This window comes from Anas platyrhynchos, chromosome 1, assembly GCF_047663525.1.
Source record: "Anas platyrhynchos isolate ZD024472 breed Pekin duck chromosome 1, IASCAAS_PekinDuck_T2T, whole genome shotgun sequence".
Taxonomy (NCBI): Eukaryota; Metazoa; Chordata; class Aves; order Anseriformes; family Anatidae; genus Anas; species Anas platyrhynchos.
The window spans coordinates 157,334,325-157,348,733 of record NC_092587.1 but is presented as its reverse complement, the minus strand read 5'-3'; the positions used below and the strand labels follow the sequence as shown (position 1 = coordinate 157,348,733).

The window sequence follows — 14,409 nt, the reverse complement described above, 5'->3', positions numbered from 1 at the left end:
GCCAAGGACATCTCAGTTTCTTGCTCTGTCCTGCCAACAGGCAGGCTGGGGGTGCAGTAAAAGCTGGGAGGGGACAGACCCGGGACAGGTGACCCAAAGTAGCCAAAGGGGTATTCCATACCATCTGACGTCATGCTAAACAATATATAGGGGTGGCTAGCCGGGAGAGGGGGCCGGACTGCTCGGGGGTTATGCTGAGCATCGGTCAGCGGGTGGTGAGCAATTGCATTGTGCATCACTTGTTTGTACATATTATTAGTGGTAGTACTATTGTCATCATTGTATTATTATTATTATTATTATTATTATTATTATTATTATTATTATTATTATTGTTGTTGTTGTTGTTGTTGTTATTATTATTTTCCTGTCTTATTAAACTGTCTTTATCTCAACTCACGGGCTTCACTTTCCATTTCTCTTCCCCGTCCCAGAGAGGGAGGGGGGAGGGTGAGCGAACGGCTGCGTGGTGTTTAGCTGCCGGCCAGGTTAAACCACGACAACATCTTTATTTGTTTTGTATTGATTTCCTATTAATATATTTGTTCTTTTTGGAGTAAATATAAAAAGTCAATGATGGACATCAGTCTGTGGACAATAATCATCACATTGAAGGAAAAAAAAAAAAGATAAATAATACATTGATTTCTTCACACTTAATATCTATAGATGTTCTTTGATATAACATAATGTGGCTAGTACAGCACAGAAGGGACCTCTGATACTGCTCTTTGTCTATTAAAAAAAAATAAAAATAAAAATAAAAAAGAGAGGAATATCTGATTAAAGCTGAACAAAGAAAAAGTCCCATGCTGAACAGGGCAGTTGAGTTAGTGACAGTAGGTATGGATGACAGATGAGACTCAGGTAGTCAACATCTTCTATTTGATTATCAACAAGGTCTCACAGACTTACAGATACCTTAAAGGAGGCTGTAGTGAGGTGGGGGTTGGTCTGTTCTCCCACGTGCCTGGTGACAGAATGAGGGGGAATGGGATTAAGTTGTGCCAGGGGAGTTTTAGGTTAGATGTTAGGAAGAACTTCTTTACTGAAAGGGTTGTTAGACACTGGAACAGACTGCCCAGGAAAGTGGTGGAGTCACCATCCCTGGAGGTCTTTAAAAGACGTTTGGATGTAGAGCTTAGGGATATGGTTTAGTGGGGACTGTTAGCGTTAGGTCAGAGGTTGGACTCGATGTCCAACCGAGGTCTCTTCCAACCTAGAAATTCTGTGATTCTGTGATTCTGTGTGATTCTGTGACTTCTGTGTTTAGTGAAAGGGTATGAGGAGAATGACCCAGTGGATTAGGATGAAGTCAGGGATTTACTATACAATATAGCACAGAAATAGATACAGAATGGAGGTTATGTGTGGCAATCCAGGCTGGAATATACTATTCCCATGTATGGTACATGTGATTTTTTTCAGAAAAAGGATTAGTTTCAAGAAACTTTCTGCTGCGGTTGTATTTTTGGGAGTGCTCTTTGGGAGTGTAGATTTATCAGTTATATCAGTTACATCAGATTGATCAGGGCTCAAATGGAAAGGATAGAGACTCTACAACCTGTCTGGGCAGTCTGTTCCACTGTTTGATGACTGTCACTGTGAAGATTTTTTTTTTCATTGTATCTGTTTGGAATTGTCTTGCTGTAACTTGTGCCTGTTGCCTATTGCCTTTTCAATATGCACCTCAGAGAAGACTTTGACATTTAGCTAAGTGTAAAAGCAGAGTACAATAAGACTCTTTCAATCATGCAAGAAAGGAATACAACATCCAAAAGATTTTCAATACCAATTCCAGGCAAGAGCAAGTATAAGCAAATGAGAAAACCAATCTACAAGAAAGGAGAGAAGAACAAGTAAATGATCTGTTGAAAATTAACTTAACAATTCTACTGGCATTCACTAGATTGCTGCAGAGGAGAAAGAAGAAAAACCTGGAAGCAGTAATTCCAGAGGAGTGAAGCATAATATAGATCAGAATTGAGATAACCCAGATTCTGGAAAATATCACTTAATACCTGAGATAACCCACTACAGTAATTCCACAGGACTCGGGTTTTGGAATTCATTTCAAAAAAAAGAAAATATAGAGTGCCTAACATCTTAAGAATGGGAATCTTCCAAGAGGATATCCTTGTTGACAGAAAATGTCTTCAGAGAATTAGTGAAAGCAGTAAGAGCAGATAAGAAGCTGACTAGATGATTAGAGGCAAGCAGAGGAGAAAGACAAAAATGTTATCAGATGTGTTTTTTGTAGTGGTTAAACTGAAAGCAACAACAACAACAAAGCTTTTGTGCCAGAAGACAAAATAGGAAAATTCATAGTATTTAAGAAGTCAGTGAGACAATCAAAGGAGAAACCTTAGATGTACAAATGATACTGACTTCATACAACAACTATCTATAGAGAATGACAAGACAAACTGATTAAAGCCTTGCAGAAATCACTTGAAAACAAGATAAAGCAATGAATTAAAAAGAGCTGAGCCAGTCTAAGTTAGATGTGTGGTGGAATATACAGGAGGAAGAGGTCCTTCCAGTTACCAAAAGGAAAGGCATAGATATGAAAGCAATTAGCTAGGTTTTTATTATGAGATTCAGAAGCACTTCGGCTTTGAAGGTCATGATGCATGAACCAGAGGTCTCAACAATCCATAGTGAATAGAGAATAACTTCAAAAGTACACCTAAAAAAGTGTACAAGCCAGGGCATGCTCCATTAGATCTCCATTACGTTTCTTGAATATGTAAGAGACAAGGACTTCTGATAAGTTCCAATATGCCCAAATGTTGGCACTAAAAACATTTTTTTTCTCCCCTTTGTATCTTTTTTTTTTTTTTTTTTGCAATTAAATGTTAATAAGAACTATCTATCTGAAATGACCAAGTTTGTTGAAGAAAAATAAAATAATTCCTTTAAACTTTTAATGTTTCTTATACAAATAGACCTTCTGTTTGACCATATCAATGGCAAAAATGTAAGAGCAAAGTTTTGTCTAACTTTTTATGTTAGATTATTTAGATATAAAATTCACACTTCCTGTATGGTTAATACAAATTTTTTGAAGGTACTTTTGTTATACTTTCAATTACATTTGGCATGAAAAACACAGCCAATTTTAAAACAGAAAAACATGCCACGAACATAAAGTAGGAAATAACAGTTTTAAAAAGAGTTTAACTCTCAAGAACACAGCAGACTTTGTAAGTACCTTTAGAGCTCAGATAAATTGATGTTTTACACTGTCAATGATATGTAATCAGAGTTGTTTCCTTTGGAAGTCCCCATCTTTTCTGGAGACTACATAAAAAAAAGACTGAAGAGATAGTGTTCTTTCACAGCCTTTACAAATAAAGGAGGCTTTATAAGTTGTTTTTGTTTACTCCATTGTTTCTTTTTATTGTCTTTTGGACAGTTGGTATAATAGCTGCAGTATTTTAGCAGAATCAAGTGATTCTGCTAAATCAGTCATCAGAGAATCAGTGTCTCCTTCACACTTTGTGGGTTGCCAGCATTGGATAAAAGCTGTTAATTATGAGACATGAGGGCTGTTGCTCACCTATTGTTCTGACATGGCCCCTGACTCTGAAACGATTCATGTCAGAATAACGCATTTTACATCACTGAAATAGGTATTTCATGTATGTTCCTTTTATTTCCTCATCTTTTCCCTCCTCTAAAGATGTCAGCACTTTTTAAAAATGTCAAACCCTAAACACATAAGTCAGATTTCCCTGTGTCTCTCTGCTCTATTACTGTCTGCAACATTTGTAGCATTTGTATCTCAGACAATAAAACAGTCTTTTATTTTATTTTGTTTTGTTTAATTTTTTTATTTTATTTTATTTTATTTTATTTTATTTTATTTTATTTTATTTTATTTTATTTTATTTTATTTTATTTTATTTTATTTTATTTTATTTTATATTTTATTTTATTTTATATTTTATTTTATTTTATTTTATTTTATTTTTGACAGGCTTTTTAAGTATGTCAACAGCAGAAGGAGATCGAAGGAAACATTAGGCTTGATACAGATGGTTAACCAACAAGTAAAGGTGGAAAAAAGATGGAGGCATTTAATGCCTTAGTTTTTAATAGTAACGAGATCTTGGGCTACCCAGTCCCAGTCAGAGTTGGAAGACCATGACTGGAGGAGCAGTGACTTTCCACTTATGGCCACCAAAATTGTAAGGGATCAGTTGTATCAGTTGAATGTTCATAAGGGGCCTCTGCATACTGAAGGATTTAGCAGATGTTATAGCTGGACCCGCTCTCTACCAAAGGTCTTGGGAGTCTGTGGAGTTTCCTGATGACTGGAAGCTAGCTAATGTTATAGTAATCTACAAGAAGGGCACAAGACAGGACACAGGAAATGACAGATCTGCCTCAGGCCCTGGAAAACTTACTGAGAAGATTATCCTGGGAGATATTTAAAGGCAGTTAAATAACAAAGACTTCATATTTCTTGTACTTCATATGTGTTCACAAAGGGAAAATCCTGCCTCAGTAATTTGATCTCCACCTATATGAAGGTCACCTGCTTGGTGGATGAAGGGAAGGAGGAGGACATAATATTTTTGAAGGCCTTTGATACTGTCCCTCACAACATCCTTCTGGACTAATTTTCCAACTGTGACATAAACAAATTTGTTCTACACTGAGTGATGAACTGACTTAACAGTAGAGCTCAAAGGTTCATGATGAATAGGGCTGCATCTGGCTGACAGCCAGTCAGTAGAGTTATATGCCAGGGCTCAATTCTAGGTCCAGTCCTGTTCAACATTTTATCCATGATCTGGATGCAGGAGTGGAATATATCTTCAGCATGTTTGCTAATAATGCTAAATAATAATGCCATAATAACATGCTTTAACATTTGGTTAGCCCTGAAGTTGTTGGGACTAAACATAAAAATAGGATATTTTTAAGTCCTTTCAAATATCCTATCTTATTCCTATTCCATTCCATTATAATTTCATTCTTAAGAACATTATACTCTGCAGTGTTGATGTCTTATATCCATCCTATTCTACCTGTGATGATTTTAACACAACTTTCCTTTTTACTTTTGCCAACTGAAATAAGTGCTTTTGTTTGCTTGCTTCTTTTACGAAATTACCACGCTGACAAATGATAATTCTTTTGTTTATTTACTATTTAATGTATACTTGCTCAAAGGATGTGTCTGGGTGGCAGAGAGAAGGTTGCTTTCTATCCACGTGCTAGCTGATGTATTCTAGGTAGACACTTTTCAAAAGAGAGAATGCCACCTGATCTTCTGAAGTGAAAAGGAACAAAAAGACACTAAAGCAGGGATAAACAGAGTACTGCAGAATTAATAGAAACTGGAAAGAACAGTGCAAAGAACAGATACACCATCAGCCCTCAGATTTGATAGTTATTTTTTTGTTTGATTGATTTCTAATTTTGAATCTTTTGGTCCTCTACAGATCATTATTTCCCTGTTAATCCCGCATTCTCCCTTCATTTCTTCTGCTGAGGCACAACTTAATCTGGGAAACCCTATGGATAACATACATAATGAAGAAGTAAAGGATCTGCGCTTCTAAACATTTTCACTGTATTGACCGTGACGGATAGTTGAAAGGGACACTTTGGGGTCTGCTGTTCTCATATTATACTGGAAGTATCATACCGACCAACATTTCTGATGATGCTTAGAAAATGGCATTTACCTGAGAGGGATAAAGAAATATTTGTGAAGTGCTGGGTCCATCATTCCATACTTACTTTAGGAATGCACTTTTGCCCCCACCCTGGAAATCTGAAGTGTCACTGAGAAGAGAAAGGAAAAGCTGGTATTCTTTGCAATATCCTCTCTACTCTTTCTTTTTCAATGCCTGTATTCATTTCAGACTAGGGTTATATTTTGTTATAACTTCTGCTCTGGCACCTGGAGCACTTCCTCTTTCACTGATTTTGGTGTCTGCAGGGCTGTTTCTTACTCCTCTCTCTCTCAACTGCTGTTCTGCAGGTTTTTGGTTTTTTTTTTTTGGATGTTGTTTTGTTTTGTTTTGTTTTCCCTTTCTTTAATTGGCTCTCACAGAGGCACCAACTAGTTTTGCTTATTGTTTCAGCTCTGGCCAGTAATGGAACCATTTTTGGAGCTGGCTGAAACTATCCCTTATCTGACATGGGGCAGCTTTTGGACTCTTTGCAAATGACAACCCTGCAGCCCCCACTGCTAACAAACCCTTGCCATGGAAACCCAGTATATTCCGTGAGTCACCTGTATGAAAAATATATTTAAAATGGTGAAGTTCAGGATTCTGAAAGGAGGGAAAAAGACTTTAACTTTCAGTTTTAGCAAAACTTTCAGCAGTGCCTCCCATAACATTCTAACTGACAAACAGATACAGTATGAGTGGAAACTTGTTTGAAAACTGACAGAGAACAGCAACATGAAAATCCATCTGGAGATCAGTCAATGATGCTATACCCCAAGGGTCAATACTAGGCCAATAGTGTTCAATAGCTTCATTAAAGATCTGGAGAATGGGGTAGAATGCATCCTCAGAAAGTCAGCAGCTGATACAAAACTTGGGGGAGTAGTTGGATGTTTGTGCTGCTATTCAGAGGGACCTTGACATGAAGGAAATGAGATGACAGTAATCTCATGAAGTCCAATAAAGGTAAATGCAAAATCCTGCCACTGGGAAGGAGTAACCCTATGTTCCAGGACATGCTTTAGACTGACTGACTAGAAAGCAACTTTGCAGTGAAGAAAGGGCCTGTAGACAAAAAAGTTGAACATTTTTAACAATGTTCTGTTGTGACAATTAAGACCAACAACAACCTGGGTTACACGAGAAACAGAATCTTCAGCAGGTTGAGGGATGTGACTCTCTCTGCTCAGCACTGGTGAAAATACATTTAGAGTCATGGGCAGATTGGAGTGAGACTAAAGAAGTGCCATAGGGATGATGAAGGGATTGGAACATATGAGAAGAGTCAGAGAGAGCTGTGGGTTTTTTTAGCCTGAAAAAGGCTTGTGGGGATCTTATTAATACACATAAACAGATAACTGCTTCTTCTCATTGGTGCCCAATGAAAGGACAGCAGGCAGTAGGCATTAAATGAAACACAGGAACTTAACTTAAACATAAAATAAATAACTTTTGTACTGTGAAGGTGGTCAAACACTGGATCAGGTTGGTCAGAGCAGTTGTGAAGTCTCCATCCTTGGTGTTGCCTCATACCTTTAATTAGATTACTTAGATTTGATTGACATTTCATATTATATCATGTTTTACTTCATATGATTGTTCCAACAAAACTTATTTATATATGCATTTATTTAATGAGAGTGCTGTTGGCTCAAAGATTTGCCTCATTTTATTCATCAAGGCTATTTAAACATTGAATAGAGAAAGGAAGGTATCGATTTCCATATTAGACATATAGGTAGAATTAGACATTCAGGTAGAATGGCTACCTGAAGACATCTATTTTTCCTACTTAATATAAAAAGGCATAACTAAACTAAAAAAAAAGATTGATTTTTGTTGCCTAAACTTAAGTGAAATGCAATTCAATTTTTATGCTTAAAACAGTCATGTAACTCATTATTACTTGAAACCAGGGTTTAAAATCAGATTTGTGTATTGTATGCAATTTCATATCCAGAAACAAAGAAGGTGAATCCCTTTTTGTTACTAACAAATTAAATTTGATCTCGGTATGACTTCAAACGCTATTTTTTATTTTCTCTGAAAGCTGTGTCTAAGTAGAATTCAGCACTATATCAGCAATGGTAGATTCTTTGTCCAAATATTGCATAGTTTAAGCATATATTTGAATATTTCCAAGTTAAAATCTTGTCTTTTACAAATTTTACAAATTTGATGAATACAGAGGTCCCGTTGGCTGATTAGTTTCTGTCACATCTGTTTGGATGGCATCATGCCCATAAAGTAGCTCATCAAACCCTTGCCCAAGGGCAAAGCTGCCCACCAAACAAGCACTGGTTAAAAATAAATAAATAAATAAAACAAAACAAAACAAAATAAAAAGTAAAAAGGGCCAATCAAGAAGATACAGTTGACTAAAATAACAGAAAAAGAAAATAGGAACTTCCTTATATAGTTCATATTTAGAATAACCTTTGATGATTTTCAGCATGAAACTTGGAGTTGCAGAAATGTTTTCCTAGATAAATGCCAGCACAGCAGAGTTGCTGAAATACTGTCATGTTTTGTTAAAGGTATTGTGTCATGGTAGGGACATATGTGTGCAAATATGTACAAAAATAAATATAACTTGTTAACAAATGATTTAGAAAACACAATAGTGGTGATACTAGTAGGATCAATAAGCGAGCAGATGGTGATGCATGTATTTGTAGTACTTCACTCAGCCAGCATTTGAAACATTTTAATTAGTTCAGCTGTCCAACCCTCTTTCTCCCCCATGTCATTCTTCATGTATTATGTTGACAGACAAGGAAATATTAGAATTATTATCCATATGGTACAGATAGGAAAAGTGGGACAGAATGATACAGAGGTCATAAAACAAGACTGTAGAAATGCCATGGATATAAAAAAAAAAAAAAAAAAGGAGGGTTGTTTCACTCATCAATTTTTTTGTACCGTACTACAACTTTTTTACATACAATGTTAGTAAGCATGTATTGCACAGTATTTCTGTGCAATTCCAATTCTCACATTAAACTTACACAACCTGTTATATATGTATATATAGTATTAAAAAGGAGGGAAATGAGAAACTGAATGTCTACTTTCTGAACTCAACATATATACTGATTTCTACTAAAAACTCTTCAAGACATAGAGCACTAATGATCTGATGAAATAGACACCAGTTGTAAAAGGAGAAAATGAATTGTCTCTATGTTTTGGCACTTCTGGGAACTCCTAGTCTAATCAAAATTAATTCATAAATTAACATTGAGTTAATGAATAAATATTTAATTATTTCTTCTAAAATTTCAACTATTTTGATCTATTTGCTTTTCAGTGGAATTAACTTTTCTGTCTTTTATTATATAATCACCAGTGGTGTGCACAGCTGCAGTTGACATGGAGTCTTTGCCAGTGTGTAAAGTAATTTCACGTGTACTGTGGCGTGTGCCAGACCAAGTGCTGGCTGGTAATCAGAGTAGTTAATTGTCATGCTTGTTTCAGTGATTTTCTTCATGGAAATATTTGCAAAGTTGTTTTGTAAGTAAATATGCAACTTACATGATTTAAAATTTCTAAATTAAAAACCAGGACAGAACCAATTTTCTACAATGAACTACAGTAAAATTTGAATCTATGAATGCATGTTTAAACTGTATCCACCACTGCTTTATAGAGTACAATTTAATAACTAGCTTGTGTTATACCAGAGGATTAATCCTAGAAAGTAATGGTAAAGTTACATTAACAACTCTCAATTCAATTCAAGGTTTTGTCCACACAGGTAATATTAGAACAATCCTATTCACTCTAGTACCATATACAATATCAAATTAAAATAAGAAGATACATGTTAATTGGAAAGCAAATATGTACATATACTGTTACTGGCTTGATATTAACCCATCTAAATTTAGGCTATACAATGAAACATCTAGTTAGCCCTTTAGTCACCCTTAACGCAAGTTAATGTGAAAAAGTGGACATCTAAACAGATAATTACCTGCCTAAAACCAAAATTGCTTTGAGACCTGAAGATAAATAGGACACCAAGTGAGATATCTTGATGAAATATTTATAGATGCTCACAAATTTAAGGTGAGTCTTGTCCCATGCTTCAAGGGCTACAGGTTTTAACACAAAAAACTACAGTGAAACCCAGTACAGGCAATAGGTTATTGAACACAACTAAAGGACAAGTTAAGGGCATTTAATTACAGATTGATACAACTAACTTGTGTCTATATGTTAGCTAGATGGCTTCATAATCAAGATAGTTGATATTGATATATAGTCAATACAGTCGGCAACCTTAAGAGATCCATCTAATCACAATCTGTTACTACAGTAACAGACCACATAGTCTGTGCAATTTAACAAGAGCTGCAGAAACACTCTTAGTATACAAATAGTGTACTGTTGTTCTACTTAAAGTCTCTACACTCTGTTTACAATGATAACACCATCTACTGCAGAAAGGAAACATTGAGTCATTTCTTAAAAGCATTTCCTAAAACAAAGTGCTTCCTCTTTGTCATGGTTTTTACTGGGACAGAGGTTTTCATTCATTTATTTATTTATGTATATATGTATAATTTTTTTTTTTTTTTTTTTTTTTTTTTCACAGAGGCTTGTGAGGATGCTGTGTTTTGGATTTTTGATGAAAATACTGGTGATAACAAACCAATGTTTTTAATTGTTGAAGAGCAATGCTAACCCAAAGTCAAGGGCTTTCATGGTTTTCATGATGCCTTGCTAGTGAGGAGACTTGGGGTACACCAGAAGTTGAGAGGGGGACATATCCAGGACAGCTGACCTAAACTGATCAAAGAGATATTTCACATCATATGACATCATGCTCAGAAATAAATGCTGGGGTAAAGGGGGGTGCAGACATTTTCAGAGTGATACCATTTTCCTTCCCTAGAAACCATTACACATGATGAAACAAGCTTTCTTGAAAGTCGTGGAACATCTGCCTGCCAAAGGGAAGAATTGAATGAATTCCTTGTTTTGCTTTGCTTTGCCTTTGTTAAAGCAAAAGGATTATTTTTGCTTTGCCAAGTAAACTGCCTTTATTTCAACCCATGAGTTGAAATAAACTCACCTTTTCTATTTAATCCCCATCCCATCTGGGGAGAGTGAGTAAGCAGCTCTGTGATACTTAGCTGCCTGATGGAGTTTGTAGAATCACAGGACAACTGAAGTTGGAAGGAGCCTTAAAAATCTAGTTCCAACCCCACTGCCGTGGGCATGGATGCCACCCACTAGATCAGGCTGCCTAACGCCTTATCCAACCTGGTTGTGAACACCTCCATGGATGTGGCATCCATAAATTCTCTGTTCCAATGACTCACCACCCCACAGTGAAGAATTTCCTCTTACCATATAAATCTCCCCTCATTTAATTTAAATCCATTCCCATTGTCCTGTCATCATCTGTCCAACCAAAAAGTTGCTCTTCAACTTTTTCATAAGCCCCTTTTAAGTACTGAAAAGCTGCAATGAGGTCACCCCAGAACCTTCTCTTCTTTAGGCTGATCATACCCACCTCTCTCAGCTTTTCTTCATAGGAGAAGAAAGTGGGTCAAACCATAACGCTTTCTTCTCTCATTCACAAACTCTACACTGCATCCAAGTTTCACTCTGTATAGTGTGTTTCAGAAGTACGTTATTTGTTTTCTCTTTACCCTGAAACTATTTTCACCCATCTCTCAAGGGGTCCTTTGTGATCAATAATTAATCATTAGTAATTTGTGTTTTTAGCCTATGACCTTGGTTATTGTCCTATACTTGCACTTTCAAAGCCATTGCTGTCACCTTGTGCTTGCTCTTTTTGGAGTTCCTGTTATGCTCTTGTATTTCATCAGTAACCTTTAACCTGTGGTTTTGTTAGTACAACCCAGTTATTCATGAAAACAATTCTAAGGTTTTTCTAAAAAAGCTCACAAAAATACACAATCCATTGGAAGACTTATACATATTTATTTGCAAAATCAGATGTACTGTTCTTCTAATTACTTATAATCATTCATCTACTAGCTACAGCCACACCACTGGCATGACACTAATTTTTCTCTACAATGCCAGCTACTGGGTTTGACACCTTTGCATAGGCTGCAAAGCATGGTATTCAGTTTCAGATGCAAAATCAACACAAACTTATTCAGGATTTGTTAACTCAGAATTTGAAAGTTGTGAATTCACAAGCTTGTGGCTCTTAGAGAAGAGGAAGACAGTTTCATAATATTTAGGAAAGGAAGCACTGAGACATTTTACATCTTTTTCATTTAAGAGACATCTAAAAAAATTCAGTTTGAGTTTAATTAACTACAAACCATTTCAGTTTCTCTGCACCTTTACTGAACTGTTTAACTCACCCTTAATGAGAAATTCTAGTAATTTGCAAGGTAAATTTGCATAACTAACCATTTCAAGTACTTTTGTTTAATCTTCATTAATTATTAATGATTTTTTTGCTGTCCATATTTTTAAACTCCTGTCCTCATTTTATTATGTGACCCCTTATAGACTCAACACCAGGATACTAATTTATTTTCTGAATAAAATTCTGAATGTTTTGCTGAGGCATACTTACAAGTACCTAATACCCACTACTGTCTTCCTTGGAGTTTTTTTATGGATTTCTATTTCAGTACAATTTCTACAGCTATTATACATAAATCCACATGATATTTTGCCTAAGAAAAATCTATAAGAAGAAGCTGTATTTTTTGTTGTTGTTTGTATGTTTTTCAATACTTCAGAAAATCAGAAATCAGTGCTTTGTTGTGTTGTATTTTAAGTCACTGTCTGAAAATACACCTTTGTACATTTTTTTTCTAATTTTCTTACACTTCTATGAAGTACAGAATATGAAATACTTGTAGAAAATTTAAATAGATAATCATGCCACAATTAAGCAAATATTTACTAAAAAATAAAAAGTACATCAGCTAGGGACTGTTGAATCTGGTAGCTGAGTAGAGGCAAGGTTTCTTCAATTCCCTGTTCCCGGTTCCTACCAATACAGTGGCTGAGCATGTATGTGTTCTCAATAGGCACATGAGATACATGATACAATTCCCATGTGCTTGTACATATGGTCAGACATACATATGGTCAGACATACAGTTAAACACAGTCAGAAAAAAGCACTCATGAAAACATAAACAGCCTTGTCCTGTTCTCCTCTCTGGCAGTTCAGTATGAGGGTCTGTTAGTGAGTCCATTCAGTCTGTCCCAGTATCCTCAATCCTTCTGCTTACCGAGATCTTGGCATGTAAGCCACTGAGGCCTGCAGTGGCACTCCTCTTCCTGGAACTATGGTTTACTTGCATGTGTGTGCAATACACATTTTATTTATCCCTCCAGTAGGTGCCCCTAATCAAACATTCTGTCTTCGTAGGAACAGGCACTTGTCTCCAGTTTCCTCATGTGAACACATACAAGCAAACAAGGATCTGTCTCTGAGAGCCTCTCCAGTAGTTGACTGGGGCCTCCTTGTCCCTCCAGCCCTTCATCTCTCTATTGTCTGGCCTGGCCTAGACTTATGGATACCATGCTTCTTAACCAATTTGCTGGTGTGATATTTGCTGGTGATCACATAGCAATATATATATACCCTCACTTGCTACAGCTGCTGGTATCAGAATTATAGAATCATAGAATCAAGTAAGGTTGGAAAAAACCTCCAAGATCATCTGGTCCAACAATACCCCCTGTGAGAATCAAAGTTGTGTTTTTCAGTAGAAGGTGCTTTTTCGGTAGATTATTTATTTATTTATTTTTCAGTAGAAAACTAACTTTTTAGGAAAACAGAAATTATAGAAGATTAAAAGCACGCTTTGTAGTCTCCTATATATATTAATTTATTTGTAGTTTCAACAAAGTGCAGAGATAAGTAATAGTATGATATTTATCTGTGTTAAAGATCAAAGAAAAGACAAAGAAGTGCACTCTCATGAGTAATATAATGTAAGACAATGAAACATAAAATTTATGATGTAATACAAATAAAGGAATGCATGCTTTGTACATGAAAAGTAAATAGAGAGAAACTGCACATCATAAACTTTGTTCACATGACCTCTGAACAATATAAAACATTCAGAAAAGAGAAAATTTAGCCTCGGAGAAGCAATATCACCCAAACCTCCATAATTATAATGTAATTATCACTCCTTAGTGATAATTATACTAGCCAGTGGATGTTAAGAAGTGCAAAGGTGGTGGTTGTTTTTGCTTGTTTGTTTGTCTACTTGTTTGTTTTTCCTCCAGGAACATTTTTTTTTTTCCTACTTAAGCTATTTTTTCAGTTTTTGAAACAAACTATTAGAAATTCTTCAGCTGTTGACCACCTAGTTACTTAGGTAAATTTAAAATGTGGAGATAAACTACGCTGCCCAGTCTAGGCATACAAGCGCAATTGTTATTTATTCCTCAGGTTTTAAGCAAGAACATTATGATAAACCATTTAATATGTGCTTATAAAAACAATAAATTATTGTGACATCTCCAAATAAACATTTTATGGAATTAAGCTTTCTCTTCTAAAGATTTCTTGAATACACATTAATAAATAAATGTAGTGGGTTTACGTGGCAAGGTTTTGGTAGCAGGGGGCCATAGGGGTGGTTTCTTTGAGAAGGATCTAGAAGCTGCCCCATGTTTGGTAAGGGCTCCACTGCTGACCAGAGACAAGCCAATGAATGATGTTGTTTTGCGCCTCTGTGAGAGC

General features: G+C 35.9%; 1 protein-coding gene across 1 annotated transcript in view; it reads left to right on the top strand.

Moving 5' to 3' along the window:
- LOC140001296 (uncharacterized) overlaps nt 1-14,409 on the top strand; it is a 739,961-nt gene that overhangs the window by 128,746 nt on the left and 596,806 nt on the right. The window lies entirely within an intron of this gene.